This window comes from Miscanthus floridulus, chromosome 10 (assembly GCF_019320115.1).
Source record: "Miscanthus floridulus cultivar M001 chromosome 10, ASM1932011v1, whole genome shotgun sequence".
Classification (NCBI taxonomy): domain Eukaryota; kingdom Viridiplantae; phylum Streptophyta; class Magnoliopsida; order Poales; family Poaceae; genus Miscanthus; species Miscanthus floridulus.
This window is the reverse complement of record NC_089589.1, coordinates 62,653,130-62,675,814: the sequence shown is the minus strand read 5'-3', so window position 1 is coordinate 62,675,814 and position 22,685 is coordinate 62,653,130.

The window sequence follows — 22,685 nt, the reverse complement described above, 5'->3', positions numbered from 1 at the left end:
CTCTAGCAACCAAACATTTACCATGGCAATAAACGGAGGCACCTATAGCAACCACAATGTTTAGTGTTGCAATAGAGAGGCTACCTCTAGCAACCAAATATTTATCATGGCAATAGATGATTCCACCTATAGCAACCAGTATTGATTGTTGCAATAGAGAGGCTACCTCTAGCAACCAAATATTTATTGTGGCAGTAGACAGTTCCACCTATAGCAACCACCGAGATAGCGTGGCAGTAGAGGGTCCATCTATTGCAATGCTATTGATGCATGGCAATAAGGTCTATTGCAACACCCAATATCGTTGCTAGTGCACCTATTGGCATGCTTTGGGTACGTGGCAATAGGTATTTCTAGCAACACCGGGTGTGTTGCAATAACTATTGCAACACCCACGATGGTTGCCTATACTATGGGTTGCAACACTACATGACGTTGCAACAACACTCCTTGGTGTTGCAATAGGGGAAAACCTATTACAACACCAAAATGAGTCATTGGGCAAACCTTTTTGCCATGGTTACTATGGCAACGCCTGCCAACGAAAAAAAGTGTTGCAATTTTGTCTGTCGCAACCATTTTTGGTTTATTGCAACGCTTTTAGGCTATTGCATCAGGGGTAACACCTTGTAGTGCACCCTCAACAAGGACAAAGGACTTGGCACGACACCCGAGCCGCCGAGTCTTTGTCTTGTCCATCGGTAGTGCCTCACGGAGGAGGTAGTCGAGGTAAGGCATCCTCTAGTCATCTAGAGGGTCGGGATCTGTCGCTGGATCCTCATCAAGCTCCATGACCTCGGGGTCGGATGGAGTCGACTGCCGGTTAACCCCTGAGCCTAGGGTAGGTGACCCATCACCGGCTTGTTCTGTCTCCTTGTAGCGGACCGAAGGCTTGTGTTGATCGCTGGTGAAGACGCCCGTTGGCACCGGCTCTTGGCCGGACACCGCTTTCGCTAGTGTGTCGGCTGCCTCATTGAAACGCCTCAGGATGTGATTGAGCTCAAGACCATCGAACTTGTCCTCCAGCTGGTAGACTTCTCGGTAATACACAGACATCTTGGCATTGTGGTAGCTCGACTCCTTTATGACTTGGTCAATGATCAGCTAGGAGTCACCCCGGATGTCGAGGAGTCAGATACCAAACTCGATGGTGATGCGTAGGCCATTGATGAGCGCCTCATATTCGACCACATTGTTGGAGGAGGGGAAATGAATGCAAACCATGTACCTCTTGAGTATCTCGAGAGGCAAAATGAAGACTAGCCCTACGCTAGTGCCTTCCTTCATCAGCGATCCATCGAAGTACATCGTCCAGTACTCCTGGTCGATGACTGCTGGTGGCATTTGGACCTTGGTCCACTCTGCAACAAAATCAGCCAGCACTTAGGACTTGATGGCCGTTCGGGAGGCATACGAAATGCCTTGACCCATTAGTTCAAGTGCCCACATCGTGATTCTTCCCGTGGCATCCTAGTTTTGAACAACCTCACCGAGGGGGAAGGACGTCACGATTGTCACCAGATGTGACTCAAAGTAGTGACGTAGCTTCCTCTTGGTGATAAGGACAGCGTACAGGAGCTTCTGGATTTGGGGGTATAGCGGGTCTTGGAATCAAACAAGACCTCGCTAATGAAGTATACAAGACACTGCACTTTAAGGGCGTGTCCCTCTTCTTCTCGCTCTACCACCAGGGTGTCCATTCAAAATGGTCGGCCTTCTTTAGGAGCAGATAGAGGGGGAGACCTCGTTTGCCGAGGCGCGAGATAAAGTGGCTGAGTGCGGCGAGGCACCTTGTAACTCATTGTACCCCCTTTATGTTCTGAATCAGGTCCATCCTCATGATGGCCGAGATCTTCTCCAGGTTGGCTTTGATGCCACACTCGGAGATGATAAAACCCAATAGCATAGCCCTTGGGACCCCTAAAATGCACTTCTCGGGGTTGAGCTTAATGCCGTTTGCTTAGAGTTTTGTGAAGGTCTGCTCTAGGTCGGCTATAACCTAGTCAGCCTGTTTGGATTTGACCATGATGTCATCCATGTAGGCCTCAATGGTTCGCTAGATGAGGTCCCCGAAAAATTTGAGCATACAACGCTAGTACGTCGTCCCAGTGTTTTTCAGACCGAATGGCATTGTGACGTAGAAGAACGATCCGAATGGGGTGATGAAAGATGTCGCGAGCTGGTCAGACTCTTTCATCGCGATTTGATGGTACCCGAAGTATGCATCAAGGAAGCAAAAGGTTTCACACCATGAGGTTGAGTCGATTACTTGGTCTATGCGTGGCAAAGGAAATGAATCCTTTGGACACGTTTTGTTGAGACCCGTGTAGTCAACACACAATGTCCATTTCCCACTCTTTTTTCGTACAAGAACGGGATTGGCTAACCATTCGGGTTGGTATACTTCCTTGATGAACCCGGTGAAAGGTCCTAATGGTTAGAGGGGGGTGAATAGCCTATTAAAATTTCTACAACAACACTTAGCAAAATGGTTAGACAAATATGAGGCGAAGCGAATGTTGCGCTAGCCTACTAAAAATCCAAGCCACCTACCACAATTCTAGTTTCTATAGTCTCTATTCAAACAATAGCTATATCACTACACTAAGTTAGGGTGCTCTCAAAGACTAACTAAACAGCCACACTAACCAAACTAACAAGCTCTCACGACTAGCTACACTAAAGAGCTTGACAACTAGTTTGCGGTAATGTAAAGAGAGAGCAAGATGGTTATACCGCCAAGTCGAGGAATGAACCAATCAATCACAAGAATGAATACCAATGAAGACCAATCACCTCGGAATCAAATGATGACACAATGATTTTTTACCGAGGTTCACTTGCTTGCTGGCAAGCTAGTCCTTGTTGTGGCGATTCACTCACTCGGAGGTTCACGTGCTAATTGGCATCACACGCCAAACCCTCAATAGGGTGCCACACAACCAACACAAGATGAGGACCACACAAGCCACGAGCAATTTACTAGAGTACCTTTTGGCTCTCCATAGGGGAAAGGTCAAGAACGCCTCACAATCACCACGATCGGAGCCAGAGACAATCACTAACCTCCGCTCAATGATCCTTGCTGCTCCAAGCCATCTAGGTGGCAGCAACCACCAAGAGTAACAAGCGAATCTCATAGTGAAACACGAACACCAAGTGCCTCTAGATGCAAACACTCAAGCAATGCACTTGGATTCACTCCTAATCTCACAAAGACGATGAATCAATGATGGAGATGAGTGGGAGGGCTTTGGCTAAGCTCACAAGGTTGCTATGTCAATGCAAATGGCCAAGAGAGTGAGCTTGAGTCGGGCAAGGGGCTTAAATAGAAGCCCCCATGAAATAGAGACGTTGGCTCCTCAGTCCACTGAAAATCGAGGCAACTGGACACGCCGGTCGTATTGACCGGACACAGGACCCCAGCGTCTGATCGCGCGATGCACACCACGTGGCACCTACTTCAAATACTGATCACCCAATCTCAACGGTCATTAGTACACTTAAGTTGTGACCGGACGCACTATAGTGTAGGACCGGACATAGGACTCCAGCGTCCGGTCACTTCCAGTGAGGTTCCAGTCATGACTGGATGCATCAATTCGATCATGACCGGACACAGGACCCTAGCGTCCGGTCACTTCCAGTAAGGTTCCAGAGGTGGAAATTCATGACCAGATGCGTTCGGTCAGTCATGATCGGACGCAGCATCAGCGTCCAGTCCTTTCTCCTCTTCTCTGTGGTGCCACGTTAGCAGAATCGGATGCTAAACAGTGTTCAGCCAGAGTTCAGTCATGTTTCTTCTCAGAGTCCGGTCAGTCTCTGCTGACTTACCGATGCCTAGGTTTAGCCACCGGACATGTCCGATCCCACGAGGACAGCGTCCGGTGCACTCTATGAAACCCTGTCTTTTCTATAAAGGGCGCTGGTGGCACCGCCGGACTGTATGGGTGGACACTCCACCGGTGAAGTTTTGAACCCTTGCTCCCAAGTGCTAAACACAATGTGTATCACCTTTGTGCATGTGTGTTAGCATATTTTTCACAAACATTTTCAAGGGTGCTAGCACTCCACTAGATCATAAATGCATATGCAATGAGTTACAGCAGCTAGTGGCCCCATATTTAGATATGAGTTTCACCCCTCTTAATAGTACGGCTATCGAACCTAAATGTGATCACACTCGCTAAGTGTCTTGATCACCGAAACAAAATGTCTCCTACCACTTATACCTTTGCCTTGAGCCTTTTGTTTTTCCCTTTCTTCTTTTCAAGTCCAAGCACTTGATCATCACCATGGCATCACCATCATCATGTCATGATCTTCATTTGCTTCACCACTTGGAATGTTCTACCTATCACATGATCACTTTGATAAACTAGGTTAGCACTTAGGGTTTCATCAATTCACCAAAACCAAACTAGAGCTTTCACCTGGCTGCCAAAAGCTTCGCAATCTCCTTGTCGATCGCCCAGCATTTCCCATAGTCGAAGTGATGCATGCACTACTTCACTAGCTTGGAGCCTGACCTAATCTTCAAGGCATGCTCGGCGACTTCTCTCAGAATGCCTGGCATGTTCGAGGGTCTCCATGCAAAGATGTCTCTGTTGGTGCGAAGGAAGTCGATAGGCGCGCTATCCTATTTGGAGGAAAGCATGGTTCCAATGCGCACCACTTTGCCCTTGGAGCCGTTGGGGTCTATGAGGACCTCCTTGGCGCCTTCTATGCACTCAAAATACCTAGCCGACCGCTTGGGGTCGGGTGCTTATTCGGTGACCTCCTTCCTAATGGCCGCAAGCTCCTTGGAGGCGATGATTGCCACGGCGTGTTCGCAACACTTGACCTCACACTCGTAGGTGTGCTTGAAGGAGGTGCCGACGGTGATGACCCCGCATGGTCCTAGCATCTTTAGCTTCAGAAAGGTGTAGTTGGGGACGGCCATGAACTTCGCGTAGCATGGATGTCCGAGGATGGTGTGGTAGGTTCTGTGGAACTCAACCTCCTCGAAGGTGAGGGTCTCCATCCTGTAATTGGTTGGATCCCCAAAGGTGATGAGCAAATCGATCTGCCCAAGCAGCATGGCCTGCTTCCAAGTATGATACCGTGGAAAGGCGCTCTGGTCAGTCAAATGCGCAAGCGGTCGATGCCCATGGCGTCGAGCATTTTGGCATACATGATGTTGAGGCCGCTGTCTCCGTCCATCAGTACCTTGGTGAGCCACTTCGTGCCAATGATTGGGTCGACCACAAGCGGATATTGTCCTAGCTATGGGACACTTTCGAGGTGGTCGGTCCGATCAAAGGTTATGGCGGACTCCGACCATCGGAGGAAAGAAGGTGCGGCTGGCTCAGCCGTATAGATCTCGCGGCATCCAAGCTTCTGGCTACGCTTGGAGTCATAGGCCACCGATTCTCCAAAGATCATGAGGTAGCTATCCAGCGTCGAAAAGCCACCGTCGTTCCCCTCGTCATCATCTGTGGCCGACTTGGGGTGCCCCCTATGCTCCCCCTTGTTGGAACCTCCAGACAAGAACCGCTTCATGAGCCCGCAGTCCTTATATAGATGCTTGATGGGGAAGGCATGGCCCTTCGAGTAGCTTCTCAAAGTGGCTCAGGGTTCCCTTGGTGGGCTTCTGACCCCCCTTGTAGTTGGTGGTGGCCATGAGCAAGCCCTCTCGCCGTTTCTTGTTCTTCTTCTTGCTAGGACAATGGGAGGCACCTTCGCCGTTGTCCTCATCCTGCTTCGCCTTGCCGTTGAGGCGGTCAAAGATCGCTCCGACCGCCTCCTCGCCTGAGGCATGGCTAGTGGCGATGTTGAGGAGCTCCTTGGTGGTTTGCGGGCCCCTACATCCTAGCTTATGGAGCAGGGACTCGTAGGTGGTCCCAGACAAGAAAGCTCCTATGATGTCGGCGTCGGCGACGTTGGGCAGCTCGTTGCACTACCGGAAGAAGCGTTGGATGTACCCACGAAGGGTTTCCCCAGACTTCTGTCGACAGTTCTTGAGATCCTAGGGGTTCCTAGGATGCGCATACATGCCCTGGAAGTTCCCCATGAAGATCTCTTTTAGGTCCGTCCAACTTTGGATTCGGTTGGGCAGAAGGTGTTCCAACCACGTTCATGCCGAATCAGCCAGGAACAATGGAAGGTTACGGATAATGAAATCATCATTATCTGCTCCACCGGCTTGGCAAGCAAGCTGGTAATCCTTGATCCATAGTCCAGGGTTCATTTCCCTAGAGTATTTCAGGATATTGGTCGGTGGTCGGTACCTTGGTGGGAAGACAACATTGAGGATGTGTCGACCGAAGGCCTGAGGTCTAGGCAAGTCAAGGCTCGGGCTTCGATCCTTGCCGCTGTCGTAGCGTCTGCCACGATGAGGGTGGTAGCCATGGCTAGCCCCCTCCCTCGCATCGCCATAGGCACGTCTACGGGCATCGAGGGTGTCGCGGGCGTCACGGTGGCGGCTGAGACACTCATGCACTAGGACCACAGTGCGTGGCCTACCGCCTTGCGGCACCTGGTGGACCGACACATCCTTGTCGGATCACTCTAAGGGCGTGCCCTAGCTAGCGTCTAGCTCACGTCATTAGGACAGTGAGCTCTTAGCCTACGGTGCCTCCGCACGCTCGAGTAGCGCGCGAAGCCCCCGGAGCAAGGCCGCAGTAGCAGCAATGTTCTGGCTCACCCGGGTGAAGTGCGGGAGGGTTTCATCATCCTCGATGATCCTCTGGTTCACATCACGGGCCATGGCACGCGCACACCCACTGTCTCCGTGGTGCTCGAGCTCCACGCGTTTCTACTCGAGATGGAGTTACGCTTCCTCGAGCTCTTGGTGCCAGGCCTTCAGCTGCTCCTCCCATAGGCTAGGTGGGGCCCCTGCATCCCCCTCGACCTCATCATCGAGGTCGTTCATTGGGGTGGCCTCTTCCTCGTGGATGCTTTCGACGTGTCCCTCGGGGGTACCTGTAACACCCTCGGTGTTACACTGTAAATCGTTTACTAAAACCCTACATGAGTATCGTGTTTATGTGTTAATGCATGTAATATAGAGTGAAGATCAATTTTCGTAGCTTAAAACGACCAATGGAAGTGCATAACGAAAGGTTGTTTGCGACTTATGAAATTATCTAGTAAGGATGTTCGCGAATTTTTATTGAACGAAAACACTACAGAACGTATATACGGAACTTTAATAAAGTTAGAAGTACAAATTCTATAGATGACGATGAAATGCTTGTGGTTGAATAATGAATTCACTAGCTAACATACATAATAGCTTGGAAATCAAATTTGACGCGAATCCGATCGAGACTTAGTCGAATTTCAAAGACTAAAAAATGGTTTGACAAAGCTAAGTTTGGTAATTTTTGTAGAGTAATTGGGTTAAGGAGTGGTGTGGATTTAGGGCTTGTTTTAGTAGCCTAACATGCCCTCTTAAGTATAGCATAGGTAGCTTGGTGGTTGAATCAACAATTTGGATTTTTAGGATGCTTTAAAAAGCGTGCATGGCACGTTCCCGACCGGTTTCATCGCGTGGGCGCAGTCACCATGCCTCAAGCACTTGACATCGTAGCATCGGCCATCCGATGCACATGCGCACGCACAAACACACACACACACACACACACACGTGCACCGCCGTGCTCGACGGGACGCTGGGGGCCGTTTGGCCTGGCCGCTCTGCCCCACCGCGTCCCTGCCATTACCGTCGCGGGCGAAGCGCCCTAGCCGGTCCACTGCCGCCTGGCCACTCTGCTTCACCATTTCACTGCCTCGTGTTGCATCGTGTCATGTCTGCGCTGCGCTGCACTGTTCCTCTCTGACTGGGTGGATGCCGTCCACGTGGCCTTGCAAGCCGTCACGATGCCATTAATGGCACCGCAGTGCATGGGCCACAGCCTGCGCCAATGCGCTCGCTCATCCTATGCATTTGGGGTGAGGGTCCCTCGGCCACGGCACCCGCACCCCACCAAGACATGCCCCAGTTGAGGTCTGCTGGGTCCCTCAGCCATCCTGTCCGCCTGCGTGCCCCTACTTCTCTCCCCGTCGCCTTGCACCCGCGAGCGCGCTAGAAAGAAGTCACCTTTCTTCAATTCGCCTCGTCCGCACCTGTGCTATCTTGTCCTCTCACTGCCTGTGCCACCCGCAGCCTTGATGATGGCTGGTCGGGCGCCAATTTGGCGTTTATGCCCCAGCGGGCCATTAAGGCCGCGCTTGGCCGTGGGCACGGATAGCTCGCTCGCCCGTCGCTCACTGCCCAATTAGCTACACCATTACCTTTGCTTAGGTCCTTCCTCCACCCTATGCACCTCAGACTAGCCGCTACCATCTCACCTTGGTCGTTGACGCAATTGTGTCGCCGCAGTGCACTGCCGCATCCCATCATCGCACGTGGCCAGCTCAGTTCGGGGAGTTCCCAGCCAAACCATCACCACAACGGCAACTAGGGTACGATAGTGGAGCTTTAGAGTTAGCCAGCTGTCCCCACGGTGGCTTAGGGTGGCCAGCGTGCTCGCGCCACCGTCGCGCATGGCCGCGCGCCGTGGCCACCGCTTCCGCGAGCTCCGTCGCCCTTGTAAACTTAGCTAGGGTAGGCTCTAGGGTTGTAGCTGTTGTTTGGCTCGCTATCTTGGTCGAAGCGGGTCTCAGTTGGCTGACGTGGTGGTCCAGTGCTGTCGCCGCAACACTGGTGCGCGCGGTGGTGGCCCGAGGACCTGGCTGTTGTGAAGAAGGAATGTTCTGAGGGCTAATTTGCTTAAGTCATGACTGTGGGAATAGGCTACATAGTAGTTAGGGGAATAGTAGTTAGATCAGGGGCATTTTCGCATAAGTGACCAACGCGCGCGGGCCTCCCCATCCCGGGCTATTGCCACGCGGTTGGTCCGCGCCCCACGTGATCCACGCCGGCGGGTCACGTGCGCACGCACGCTGCGCGGGAGTGGGCCGCGTCGCTCGCTCGTGGGCCGCGCGAGTGAAATTCGTTTTTCATTTTTATAGAAGATAGAAATAGCTTTATATTTTACATTCTAAGTTGAACTTTGAAACTTGATATCAATTCATATAAGTAGCCAAAAATTGTGAAATAAATTTGTTAGGTTCACAAAAATGTGATCTATCTGTTGGTGTAGTTAGTTTACAGTTATCTATAATAATGATAGATTCATTAATTCATTTAGGAAAGCTTAGCACTATTTAGCTTACTATTTGTAGGAATTTTTGTGGCAAATTGGTAATAGCTTTAGCCGTGGAATTTTTATAGTAGGTTCATTGTATTATTATGTGCTTAGTGTAATTTTTGTGGCCTTAGAATAGATTGATAAATAGGGTAGCTAATACTCCTTGTTTTATCATATATATATAGTAAATCGATATTACGAATAAGGATGCCTTTAGTTGCTAAGATAATACATGAAATGCTTCATACTTGTTAAGTGGTCATAATAGGTAACTTAGCATCTTAGTCGGTAGAGCTAGCTTAGTAGCTTGATAGATGTATCCTTATTTTAAGAGTTGCTATTGCCGTATTATTAAGTGTTGCATCATCATTTTATGCATGTAGATAACGAGTTGGTAGAGTTCATGCCAACGGGCGAGCAGGAGTATGAGGAGATCATCGAGGAGTACGAGGAGGAGATTCTCGTACAGGAGGGAGCCCTAGAGCCATGAGTTGCTGACCTTGCTGACACCCCTGCCTGCCCAAGGCAAGCCCTAGTGCATAACCCTTATTTTTGAATGATCGCTAGATATATATATATATATATATATATATATATATATATGTGTGTGTGTGTGTGTGTGTGTGTGTGTGTGTGTGTGTGTGTGTGATATGCATTTACGTTACATGCATTTTATGGAAACTATATGCATAGATATACCTACCTATGAGTCCTACTAGCATAGGTCGAGTAGTTGCTATGCTCAGGATTTCGGTAGCGTGAGTAACCTGCCGTTACTCACAATAGGTGATTATTATTATCACTCATGATAAAAATGGTAAAAGAAAAATGGAGACCGGGTAGTGATATGGTTTGGGTATTGGTGGGTGTAATAGGTTGTGTCCTACGGCCAACAGGGCATAGCTTGGTTACACTGTTTCCCTATCTGTGTCGGTTAAGGACCGACCATTGCATTGGGTTCTAGGCAAGTCACAGACTTATTATTCCGAACACATACTTGTGTATGGGCGCAGGGAAGACTTGTTGCTCTCTTGTCGTGGGTTCTGGCTCCTTCTGGACCGACTGATTGCAGATGGGGATGGTGGAGGTCTAAGCACCGCACTGAGTCTGGGACTCAGGAGTGGGGGCTTGGAGTCCAAGTTTGGACGGGGACCTGGACCCCGTGACAAGAGAGTGGTGGGTTGGTCCTGCTTGTGCCTAGGGTGCAAGCGAGGCGTGTGTTTTGGGGTACCTAGCTGGGCACATTGATTCATGAATCGCTGGCTTGTCTACAGTCTAGCACCGTAGTAGGAACTAAAAGATGAAAGGTGGCAAAATAGAACTGTTTGCTCAACTCCTGCTTGAAAATAGAATAGTGCTTACATAGAATGGTTAGGTAATGAGATAATCATGACTGTTAATAATAAACATACATAAGAATGCACTATTAGTATTGCTTTCTATAAAAAGGGAACCTAGCAAACTAATAAGCTTATCATATCCCTTGGAGTCGGGAAATTATTCACACTAGTCGGATAAGTCTTGCAAGTACATTGTGTACTCAGGGTTTATTTACCCCTATTGCAGGTGCAACTTGAGGAGTAGCCGTTGTGTGAAGGATTCTTCTAGTGGGCACAGACGGATCCTTGTATATTATCGATAGATGTTTATTTTTATTCCGCTATTTAATTTCCGCACTCTGAATTTGGTACTGTAATAATGTATTTCTAAGAACTCTAATTGTATGAAATGGACTAAGTATTGTAAACCTGTTCTCATTATTGGATCCTGGAGGAAAAATGTGGATTAATCGAGTTCTCCCTTAGGGTGTGCTCGACGGAATCCACCCGATGTAGCTCACTTTCGGGGTGCTTAGTGTCTGGTGGTAGACGAGCGCCTCCGAAGGTGTGTTATTTCGGGCGGTTCTGCCAGAGTTGGTACCAGAGCCAATAATGAGTCTATGAGTTTCATCACTCTTTTCAAAACCTAAAATTTGACCAACAAAAGTTTTGCGAAAAGTAGGATGCAATAAAATTATGTAAATAAGTATAAGCCCTAGCAATATGGTCTATCTAGGATATCGGCACTGGTTTTATTTAATCAAGTTTCTGCAAGTATACTAACTGACGTTGCGTAAGAATCGACTAGAATGCGGTAATGAGTGTACGATGTCCCGAAAATTTTGCGAATGCCACTATATTCTGGCTAGAGTGAACAGGTAGGCCGATGCATGCATGATGAAAACAGAATCTGGTTTAAACTAAACTTCCCCCCTACACGTATAAATTCGATTAGTGAATTGATAGGATAAATTAAAAGAATGCTTTAATAAACGTTTTATCATTTCCCTAATCTCTTGTTCCTGATCTAGAGGGTGGTACTAAATGGTTGGTTCCTATCTGTTTTTAGATGAACTTGAGATCCGGTCGCGGAAGCACCAATGCCGGAGCAGACCATGGCCTTGGCGAAGGCCAAGGTGAAAGTGGCCGGGGCAATGAGCACAGCAACGGGGAGAGCCATGAGGCCCCACTTCTAGCTCCTCCTCCTCCACCACCACCGCCTCCAATGACTCATGCAGAGATGATGACAGAGATGTTGGCTGCTCGTCACGAGTTAGCCTATGCCATGGAGCTGTTAGCATAGGCTATCGGTGGTTTCGCCCATGAAGGCCACGGGGGCAATGGTGGGAACGAGGGTGGTGCTCACGGTCCCAAGGGACCCTGTTCATACTAAGATTTCTTGAAGACGCACACACCCACATTCATGCCGACTGCTGGGCCTCTAGATGCAGAGCATTGGCTTCGTATTCTGGAGCAAAAGTTTCTGCTACTCACCGTAACTAAGGAGCAGAAGGTGCGCTTTGCAGCGCAACAGCTATTGGGTTCTGTTAGTGCATGGTGGGACACATTTAATGCCATGTAGCCGGTGGATCACCGTGTGACCTGGCAGGAGTTCACTACAACCTTCAGAGAGTATTACATTCCTGCTGGTGTTCTAAACAGGAAGTTGACAGAGTTCCTACACCTGAGGCAAGGGAGCATGTCCGTGATGGACTATGTCAACAAGTTCAACCACTTGTGACAGTATGCTGGGACTCACATTGATATGGATGAGAAGAAGAGGGACCGTTTCAATCGCGACCTCTCTTGCATCTTGTAGAAGGAGTTATATATAGGAAACTATCAGACCTTTGGGGCTACGATGCAACAATTGCCATGGAGGGACTACAGCATGACTCTCAAGAAGAGTGGAAGCGCAAGCGGGTGGCTACTGGGTCTTCTAGTCACCCCCAGGCACAGAAGGTACAGGTTGTCAGGCGGGTGCCCTATCAGTCTTTAGGAGGGCATTTGTTTCGACAGCCTCAGCAGACCTATTAGGCACCTTCCACCCAGTACCGTGCACCTACTCAGCAGGTGCAACATCAGCAGCCCTAGGGACAGCAGGTCCCACCTTGTCAAGGATAGGGAAACAAGTCTAGTTCTTGATTCAAGTGTGGCAAGGAAGGCCACTATGCCCGAGAGTGTCCGCAAAACCAGCCTACCCAGTCTGCTCAGCCCTCAGCTAACTCCTGTCTAATCAAGCGGATAATTATCAAGAAGAAGGTGTCAGTAAGCTGTTCTGGGCAAGTTAATTTCACGGAGGCTGAGGAATTATTGTAGAATGAACCGGTGATGGCTGGTATGTTTACCATTGATTCCCATCTAGCTTATGTGTTGTTTGATTCTGGTGCATCACATTCATTCATGAACATGGGATTTGCACACAGACACAATATACCTCTTATGGCTATACCTTTTGCCTATAGAATCAGTACTCTGGGTGCACAGTTGTGCGTTAATACTCAGACGGACATAGTTGGATTAGTGTTAGCCACTCACACTTACCGTATCCAGTTCATGGTGCTACCTGGGCAAGGCATTGATGCAATTCTAGGAATGAACTGGTTGCATGTTTATGGGGTAGTCTTGGATCTGAAGCAGAGAGTTGTTGAGTTACGGCTTCCTTCTTCTGAGGATAGAATGTCTCTTCTTATGCCCTCAGATCCAGCCTTACCTATTGCTGCTCATGCTGAAGCTTCTCCTGATCTTGCCTCTATTCCTGTGGTCTGTGAGTTCTCGGATGTCTTTCCTAAAGATCTACCTGGGTTGCCACCAGATAGAGATGTGGACTTCTCCATTGAGTTAGAACCTAGCACTGCTCCTATCTCTCGGCGCCCATACCGCATGGCCCCGAAGGAATTGGCTAAAATGAAGAAGCAGTTAGAGGAGTTATTGGAAAAGGTATTCATCCGTCCTATCCCTTCGCCATGGGGTTGTCCAGCCATTTTTGTGAAGAAGAAGGATGACACTCTTCGGATGTGTGTGGATTACCGCCCTCTCAATACGGTAACCTTTAAGAACAAGTATCCTTTACTTCATATTGATACTTTGTTCGATCAACTAGCTGGTGCCAAGGTGTTCTCCAAGATTGATCTCAGTTCAGGCTATCAGCAAATCAAGATTAGACCACAAGATATACCAAAGATAACTTTTTCTACTAGGTATGGGTTGTATGAATACCTCATCATGTCTTTTGGTCTCATCAATGCTCTTGCATTCTTCATGTATCTCATGAATTCAGTCTTTATGCTAGAGTTGGACAAGTTTGTAGTGGTGTTCATTGATGATATCTTGATATATTCCAAGAACAAGGAAGAGCATGCCCAACATCTTTGGATAGTACTGACTCAATTAAGGGGACACAAGCTGTATGCCAAATTCAGGAAGTGTGAGTTTTGGCTAGATCGAGTGCAGTTTTTGGGACATGTTCTGACCCCTGATAGTATCTTTGTGGATCCAAGCAAGGTGCAAGATGTGCTAAATTGGAAGTCTACCAAGTTAGTGCATCAGATTCGTCAATTCCTTGGCCTTGTTGGATATTATCGGTGCTTTATTCCTGACTTCTCCAAAATAGCTCAGCCGATGACCAAGCTGCTCTAGAAAGTTGCCAAGTTTGTTTAGAGCCCGGCTTGTGACAAAGCTTTCCAAGCTTTGAAGAAATTTCTTACCACTGCTCCTGTCCTGGCCCAACCAGATATTGATAGACCTTTTGATGTATATTGTGATGCCTCGAAGACGGGGTTAGGTTGTGTGCTTATGTAGGATGGGCGTGTAATAGCTTATGCTTCACGCCAACTGAAAAAGCACGAGGTGAATTATCCCACCCATGATTTAGAGCTGGCTGCTGTGGTGCACGCTCTAAAAATTTGGAGGCATTATCTGTTGGGAAATAAAGTACACATTTTTACGGATCATAAGAGCCTCAAATATATTTTCACTCAGTCTGAGTTAAATATGAGGCAAAGGAGATGGTTGGAATTAATCAAGGATTATAACTTGGAGGTTCATTATCATCCCAGAAAAGCTAATGTGGTAGCTGATGCTTTGAGCCGGAAGTCATATCAGGTTGAAGAAGCACCTTTGTCTCTCAACCATGCTGAGGTGCTAGCTCACATTGCCTTAGTCTCAGCTTTACTTGAGCAGATTATTATGGAGCAAAGGCAAGACACTACTGAAATTCCTCACATCAAGAAATTAATTGCCAAAGGGCGTGGTCCTCAGTTTAGTATTGATGAGCAAGGGGCAGTAAGGTACAAGAATAGATTGGTGGTTCCATTAAATGAGGAGATTAGAAGGAAGATTTTGAATGAAGCTCATCATTCTAAGTTGTCTATCCATCCTGGCAGTAACAAGATGTACCATGATTTGCGCCAATTGTATTGGTGGTCCAATATGAAGTAGGATATCACCAAGTACATCATGGAGTGCGACACCTGTGGGAGAGTTAAGGCAAACCAAATGTGCACCCCAGGATATTTGCAGCCTTTGCCTATTCCTGTGTGGAAATGGGAAGATATTTCCATGGATTTCATTGTGGGTTTACCCCGCACGTCCAAGGGCTATAACTCTATTTGGGTCATTGTGGATCGCCTTACCAAGTCAGCTCATTTTCTTCTGGTGGATACCAGATATTCAGCCAGAAAGTATGCCATGTTGTATTTAGACCGGATTGTGACCTTGCATGGAGTTCCTCTTACTATAGTCTCTGATAGAGGGACATTTTTGTCTCTCACTTTTGGGAGCAACTCCAGGAATGTCTTGGTACTAGTCTCCTCCAAAGTTTAGCTTATCATCCACAAATTGATGGCCAAACATAAAGGGTAAATTAGGTACTTGAGGACATGTTGAGAGCTTGTGCCATTTCTTTTCCTGAGACGTGGGATGGATGCTTGAACTTAGTTGAGTTTTCTTACAACAATAGCTATCAAGAAAGCATTCATATGGCACCCTTTGAAGCCCTGTATGGAAAGAAATGTAGGACACCACTTAACTGGGTTAAAGTGGGAGACCATGGATATTTTGGGCCTAATTTCATCAAAGAAGTTCGAGAGCAAGTCAGTGCTATTCAAAGTCATTTGAAGGCAGCTCAGAGCCGACAAAAAGCTTATGCGGACAAGCGAAGAAGGCCTTTGCAGTTTGCTGTTGGGATCATGTGTACCTCAAGGTGTCTCCTATGAGAGGTGTGCATCGGTTTGGTGTTCGTGGCAAGCTAGCCCCTCGATACGTGGGCCCTTATAAGGTTTTGGAGCAGTGTGGCCCGGTTGCTTATCATCTCCAACTTCTAGATATTTTATCGGTGGTACACAATGTGTTTCACGTATCTCAGTTGAGGAAATGTTGTGGGTCCCTAATGAAGCTGTGGAAATTAAAGGGCTTCCCCTCTAGCCTAACTTGACGTATATTGAGCATCCTGTCAAGATCTTAGATGAGAAAGAAAGAGTGACTAGAAACAATGTGGTGAAGTTCTACAAAGTTCAATGGCAAAACCACTCGGAGGATGAAGCACCATGGGAGCACGAAAGTTATATCTTGACGCATTAACCCCCCTTCTTTTTGGTTCATTGAGGCAGTTGTTTACATTGAAATGTATTTATATCTCTTTTCCCACACTAGGCACATGAAATCTCAGGGCGGGATTTTGTTTTAGGGGGTTAGATTTGTAACACCCTCAGTGTTACACTATAAATCATTTACTAAAACCCTGCATGAGCATCGTGTTTATGTGTTAATGCATGTAATATAGAGTGAAGATCAATTTCTATAGCTTAAAATGACTAATGGAAGTGCATAACGAAAGGTTGTTCGCGACGTATGAAATTATCTAGTAAGGATGTTCATGAATTTTTATTGAATGAAAACACTATAGAATGTATATACGGAACTTTAATAAAGTTAGAAGTATAAACTCTATAGATGACAATGAAATTCCTACGGTCGAATAATGAATTCACTAGCTAACATACCTAATAGCTTGGAAATCAAATTTGATGCGAATCCGATCGAGACTTAGTCGAATTTCTAAGACTAAAAAATGGTTTGACAAAGCTAAGTTTGGCAATTTTTGTAGAGTAATTGGGTTAAGGAGTGGTGTGGGTTTAGGTCTTGTTTTAGTAGCCTAACATGCCCTCTTAAGTATAGCATAGGTGGTTTGGCGGTTGAATCAACAATTTGGATTTTTAGGACGCTTTAAAAGCGTGCATGGCCCGTTCCTGACCGGTTTCATCGCGTGGGCGTGGTCATCGTGGCTCGGGCACTCGCCATCGCAGCATCGGCCGTCTGACGCACACGCGCACGCACAAATGCACACACACACGCACACCATTGCGCTCAGCGGGACGCTGGGGGCCGTTTGGCTTGGCCGCTCTGCCCCGCCGCGTCCCTGTCGTTGCTGTCGTGGGCCTGGCACCCTGGCCGGTCCACTGTCGCCTAGCCACTCTCCTTCGCTGTGTCGCTGCCTCATGTTGCGTTGCATCATGTCTGTGCTGCGCTGCGTTGTTCCTCTCTGACTGGGTGGATGCTGTTTGCGTGGCCTTGCACGTCGTCGCTGTAGCACTCGGTTTTAAAGATAAAACCAGATACACACTATATGTGAGCCCAGGAAGTCAAATCTCACATATAGCCACAAAACAGGGTAATATCAAGAGACAATACTTATTACATAACGTATTAGAAAAAGAAAAGTACCCTCAGAGTATAGACAGTGGAAAGTTGACTCTGATCTTCTAGCGAAGACTCCAAATCCATAGGGACGACTGACCGGTTGACCATAAGCCTAACTCCTCCAAACCAGTAATCTGGTACCCATCTGGGATTTTTATCCAATGTATAGAAAAATAAAGCAAGCATAAGTACATATCGTACTTAACAATTATATCATGGGGTTCATGAGGCTCAAAAGGCTGACACTAGTTTAACTGCGATTAGCTTTAATAGATCATCTTTTTAAGCAATGGAGTGGCAAAGGATTTATCATTCCCTTAAACACATGATTAGGTAAGCATGAATAATGTATAGCATAAACAATCAATTATTAGCATCATCGTTATCCATTAGTGATCATCTCTATTCCATAAAGGGTCCAAGGCCGCTCGTGTCCGTGAGCACGGCTGTTATAATAGTTTTACACTCTGTAGAGGTTGTACACGTTCACTGTGAGTCATGATTTACCCTTTCGCTCGAGGTAGCTAATCTCTTGACCCACGTCCAAGGAAGGTTGGCAGGGTTCACTATGAAGCCTTTCAAAGAATTCGTCTAACAAGTTAGAGCACTAGGCGTATGTGACCCATCTCTAGGAGTGGCACACGTGGACATCGCAGCATGGTACACACTTCCCTCTAGCAAAGGAAACATACCCTGCGCCTTAAAGGTAACCACTAACAAGCTAGAAAAGATCCTCATACTGAGCTAAAGCCAGAGCCATATGGCCCTCACAGCTGTACTGTAAGTCTCAGATGATCGCTTACAGATAAGTTCTTAGGGAGAGGAATCTAAAGCATATAAACACTTCAGCCCCCTATTTCCATGTTACTAAAAAGTCATGTTTTAATGTTTATTGCATATACCATTAGTCAAGTTACAAGATCATGGTTTTGATTAAGCACTAGCAAAAACTATCCCATGCAATATCCCAAAGGTATCAAGGTACAAGATATCAAATATCTAGGATATCCTATTTGGCAAACAAGGTAGACACATGCAATATGAGTTAAGTGTTTAAATGTGAATAGGTAACAAGGATGGTCCCATGCTATACTTGCCTTACACACCGATCCTTCGGTAAGCTTTATTCTTCGATGTCTTTCTTCTTCTTCTTGGATCACCACATGTATCTCACCGACTGGACAATTGTAGAACACCACACAAACATCCATACACATACATGCATAGCATACAGTTGCATCTATATCAGAATAGTACACCAATCATAGAAAAATAAGTAAAAGAGATTGAAACACGATTCTACGTATTGCTACGATCACATAGTCGCGAGAGGCACGCTAATCGAAGCTACAGTTGAAAAGTTATAGCTACCAAGAGATCTGCTTTATACGTGGAAAAGAAAACTATAGGCTTCGTTTATGTTAACCATATGAATTTATATATAAAAGATATTTATAAATAATATAGATTAAATTAAGTCAATTTTAGATTTAAATTATATAACAAAAGTAAAACAAATTGTATTTTATGTATAAAACCCAGTTGCATAATCATTAATCAAGATATGATTTAAACCACGCTATTTCAAAAATAACAATATAGTAAACACTATTATTAACGCGTAGATCTCATCGCTATGAATCTAACGCAACTTGAACGGACTATTTCGAAGTTGAAACGAATAAGTTATGATTTAAACAAGTTTTACTTTGGTTAATTAATTGATTAAATCTACTCATGAATTTCAAGTGTTGAAAACATGCCTAACAGTTGTATAAACATGTAGAAAACGTAAATACGATCCTAATTCGAACGGGTCAAATTGGACTTAAAACGCAAAAGTTACGCATGAAATAAGGTTCAATGGCATTTCTGTAATTAATTGAACTCAATTTGAATTTAAACTAATTAATTATGAATTTTAAATGCTAACTGGACTGCGGGCACTAATTCTGGAAACTACAGGGTCCTAAACGAATAAAAACAGGGTCCTCATCGACGGCGGAGGCGATCTGGAGAGAGAAGTGACGTGCGGTTGAGGTTGAATCCAAGGAATTGAAGGTCAAATCAAGGAATTGACAGTACCTACGGCTTCGGTGGGTCGCGGCGGAACTCCGGGTGCCGTCGGAGACGTGGATTGGAGCACCGGAGCGATGAATTGCGGTGGCGACCGGTGAGCATGAGCATGGATAGAGAAAAGGGGAGAAGGAGCGCTCGGTTCGGGGCTTTAAAGGCTGGTCAAGAGTTGTAGATGGAAAGGGAGCAGGGCGCGGGCGAGATTGGGTGCTTTCCTTGCATGCGAGATGGCGGCGGCGGCTTGCCGTGCATGGCCACGCCATTGACGGGGCGGAGGAAGGAAAGGGAGCGGGAAAGAAAGGAAAGGAAGAAGGCAGGCGCGGCGCTAACAGGCGGGACCCATGGGGCAGTGAGGGAGAAGCAGCTTGCAGGTGCTCGCTGCGGGCGTGGGCACAGAAGGCCGAAGCGGGCTGCGTTGGTGGGCTGCGCCGCGGGCGGAAGACAAGGCGCGGCTACGGGCTACGGAGTTGGGCCAGTGCAGGAGGAGGAGTGCGGCTGGGCCGCCTGCGGTGGGCTAGGGTGGAGCAAGCCAGCCGGGAAGGGAAGAAAGGGGAAAGGGCCGGGCTGGTTCCTGTGCTGGGCTGAAAAGGGAAGAAAAGAAGTTTTTCAAGTAAAAATCTGTTTTCTATTTTTAGTTTTCAAATCCAAATTCAAATGTAAACCAAATGCAAATTCAAATAGAGTTTTGAATATACTTTTTAATTCTAATAAAAGTGAGCAAATTTTAGTAAGTTTTCAAAAATAATTTATACAACTTTTTAAATTCTTTTATTTCCTAATTTTCTTTTCTTTCCTTTCTTTTATTTCAAAGCCATTTTTAATTTCATTTCAAGAGCATTTTAACCATTTTGACTTTTCAACTAAAACCACTCAACCAATAAAATCAAATGTAATGGCATGTATGCTCAAACATGTTACTACCTTATGATGAATTTTAAATTAATGAAAAAAAATTATTTCCTATATTTCATGTGCACAAAAATTCTAACTTAAATCATTTTAACTCTATTTCAAAAGAAGCAATTTTTATGGTGTTACAATTCTACCCCCCTTAAGATGAATCTCGTCCTCGAGATTCAGAAGACGTCGACTAAGATATGGGAATACTCCATCCTTGGATTCTTCTTTGCTTCCTCGTGTAGTTCCATCGTCTTGCGTTGATAAAGATCCACATTACTTTGCACACCTGTTGCCCTTACTCCAAGTAATTTGCCTAACTAATTCCAAAATTTCGATAGGTACCTTGAACAACTCTCAGGTAACCCTAATCACTAGGCCATAATTCTCTTCATATGTTCACCTTTCAACAAGGCTTCCTTATGTTCTTGGTCCGAAAGATGATCTACCACCAATCTCTAAGACATTAATGATCCTGGTGAAGTTGCTCGAACTGGGAATACAACTCTTAATCCCTGGTGTTACTCGAACCTTCTTAGCACAATTCTCCGTTGCTAAGGGCATCGGCCATGACTTCGATTCTTGAAGCGATTGCAATTTTCCAAGTCATAATCAATCTCATTCCAACGAGGTTATCACAAGCTCAAAGACAAACTTGGTGAAGATGTCCTATATATTCTTGTGATCCTCCTAGATGTCACTTTTACTTTCAAGAAGATGGTACTTCCATGCTCTACAATGGATAGCTCTAGATAACATGTTAGTTCAACTTACGCATATAAGAACACATCCTACACCTTCACAAGATGCATTATTATAGATACAAAGCTCTCATCCTGATCTAACAAGCTAATACTTAGGTTTTACTTTGACCTCTTGGACTCCTTCAAACACTTGGCTGAAGTCTCTTGATCCAAACTAACTTAAAAGCTTCTCCGGTAGATTTATCAACATCTTGCTGGTCTTGGATAAACTTTTCTTGAGCTTTTAACCAAAACTCATTGAAACTCTGAGTTCCTCCTGCATCTTTGGGTACCACCACGCTTCCCTGCGCAAACTCGAACGTAGGACACTTCATTTTGCAAATTCCTCAACTTGGCTGCCCCCCTTAAGATAAGGTAAAGTAGGGGATACCAAAGCATAGCTTGCATCGTCTTGTGATTGAAGTCTACTGTTGTCCAGAAATTCCTCAGGGTTTTTGTTCATCTAGAATCAGAGATATGAACCGAATAAGATAGGCAGCTCCGAAGACGGGATAGGAAAAATCAAAGAAAACTGTAACCCAACTTTTTATTTCATTAATCCTTATACCTTAAACCTATGAATTAAATGAAATTGTGGGAACACCCAACAAGATCATTGCAATCATTACAAAGATGCAAAACAAGCATAAACATAATGACAATTTGACAAAGCACTTAAAATGCATAACTCATTCATCGACTCAACTTGCAATACTATCGTTTTTATTACATAAGGGGCACAACTCCTATCCTTAACTAAGGATCTTGGATAGTCTAGCATAACTTCTTCATTCACCACTCTCACCAAATGCTTCTTTCAGGTTGGGTATCACTGACACTTCCTGGTGGCAGTCCGACAGTGATCTGACTCTGGCTACTTCCATGGTGTACTTGTTGATTCTTCTATGGGCAAGATTTAACATAATGTCCTTCTTGCTGGCAATGATAACATTTTCTCTTAGCTAAATCTTTAGTGATGTCATACTCCACAGAATTGTTGCTTAGAGTATTGTCAGCTTGCTGACTCTATAAGTTCATCTTTGTTTGACTAGACCGCTTTTTAGCTCGCTTGATCTTTCAGGGTTGAAACTCCGTGTAGGTGATTGTCCACCCATCTATACATACCTCATGTGGAAAGACTGGAGTAACCTTAGCTTGAGAAACTTCTAATTCTTTAGAGTCTGAGTTTAACTAACTAGGGATTGGAGCTGGATGTGACGATGTAATAGAACTCGAATGTTGATTTCTTCCTTATTTTGACTCTGGTGAGATCTCCTTTCTCTTCTTATCCACATTGTCCTCAGGTACAGGCTGAATACCTTCATACTCAATTCTTTCTCCTGACCGTGTGGTTAGAAGCACCGAACGCTGGGCATACTTGATCACTCCTTTACAAGCAGATAGCCATCCTATTCCAAGAATGACATCAATGTCTACTAACTCTAATACAATAAGGTTTGCTTCAAATTTTAGCCCTTTGATGTTAAGACTGACTCTTGGGCATTTGCGGTTTGTCTTCATTTCTCCTCTTGGGGACTTAACTATCATTGGTTTCCTCATTGGAAGCATAGTTATCTTATGTTCCTTTACGTATGCACTAGAGATAAATGAATGTGAAGCTCTGGGGTCAAACAGCACTGTGGCGGGAGTTGAGTTCACTGGAATGAAACCATACACAACCTCCTTAGCTCCATGAATGGTAGTCATATCCATATTATTCAATCTTCCTTGGATGTAGTTTCTCTTTGCTTTACTTCCTTGCTCCTGTTTCTTCT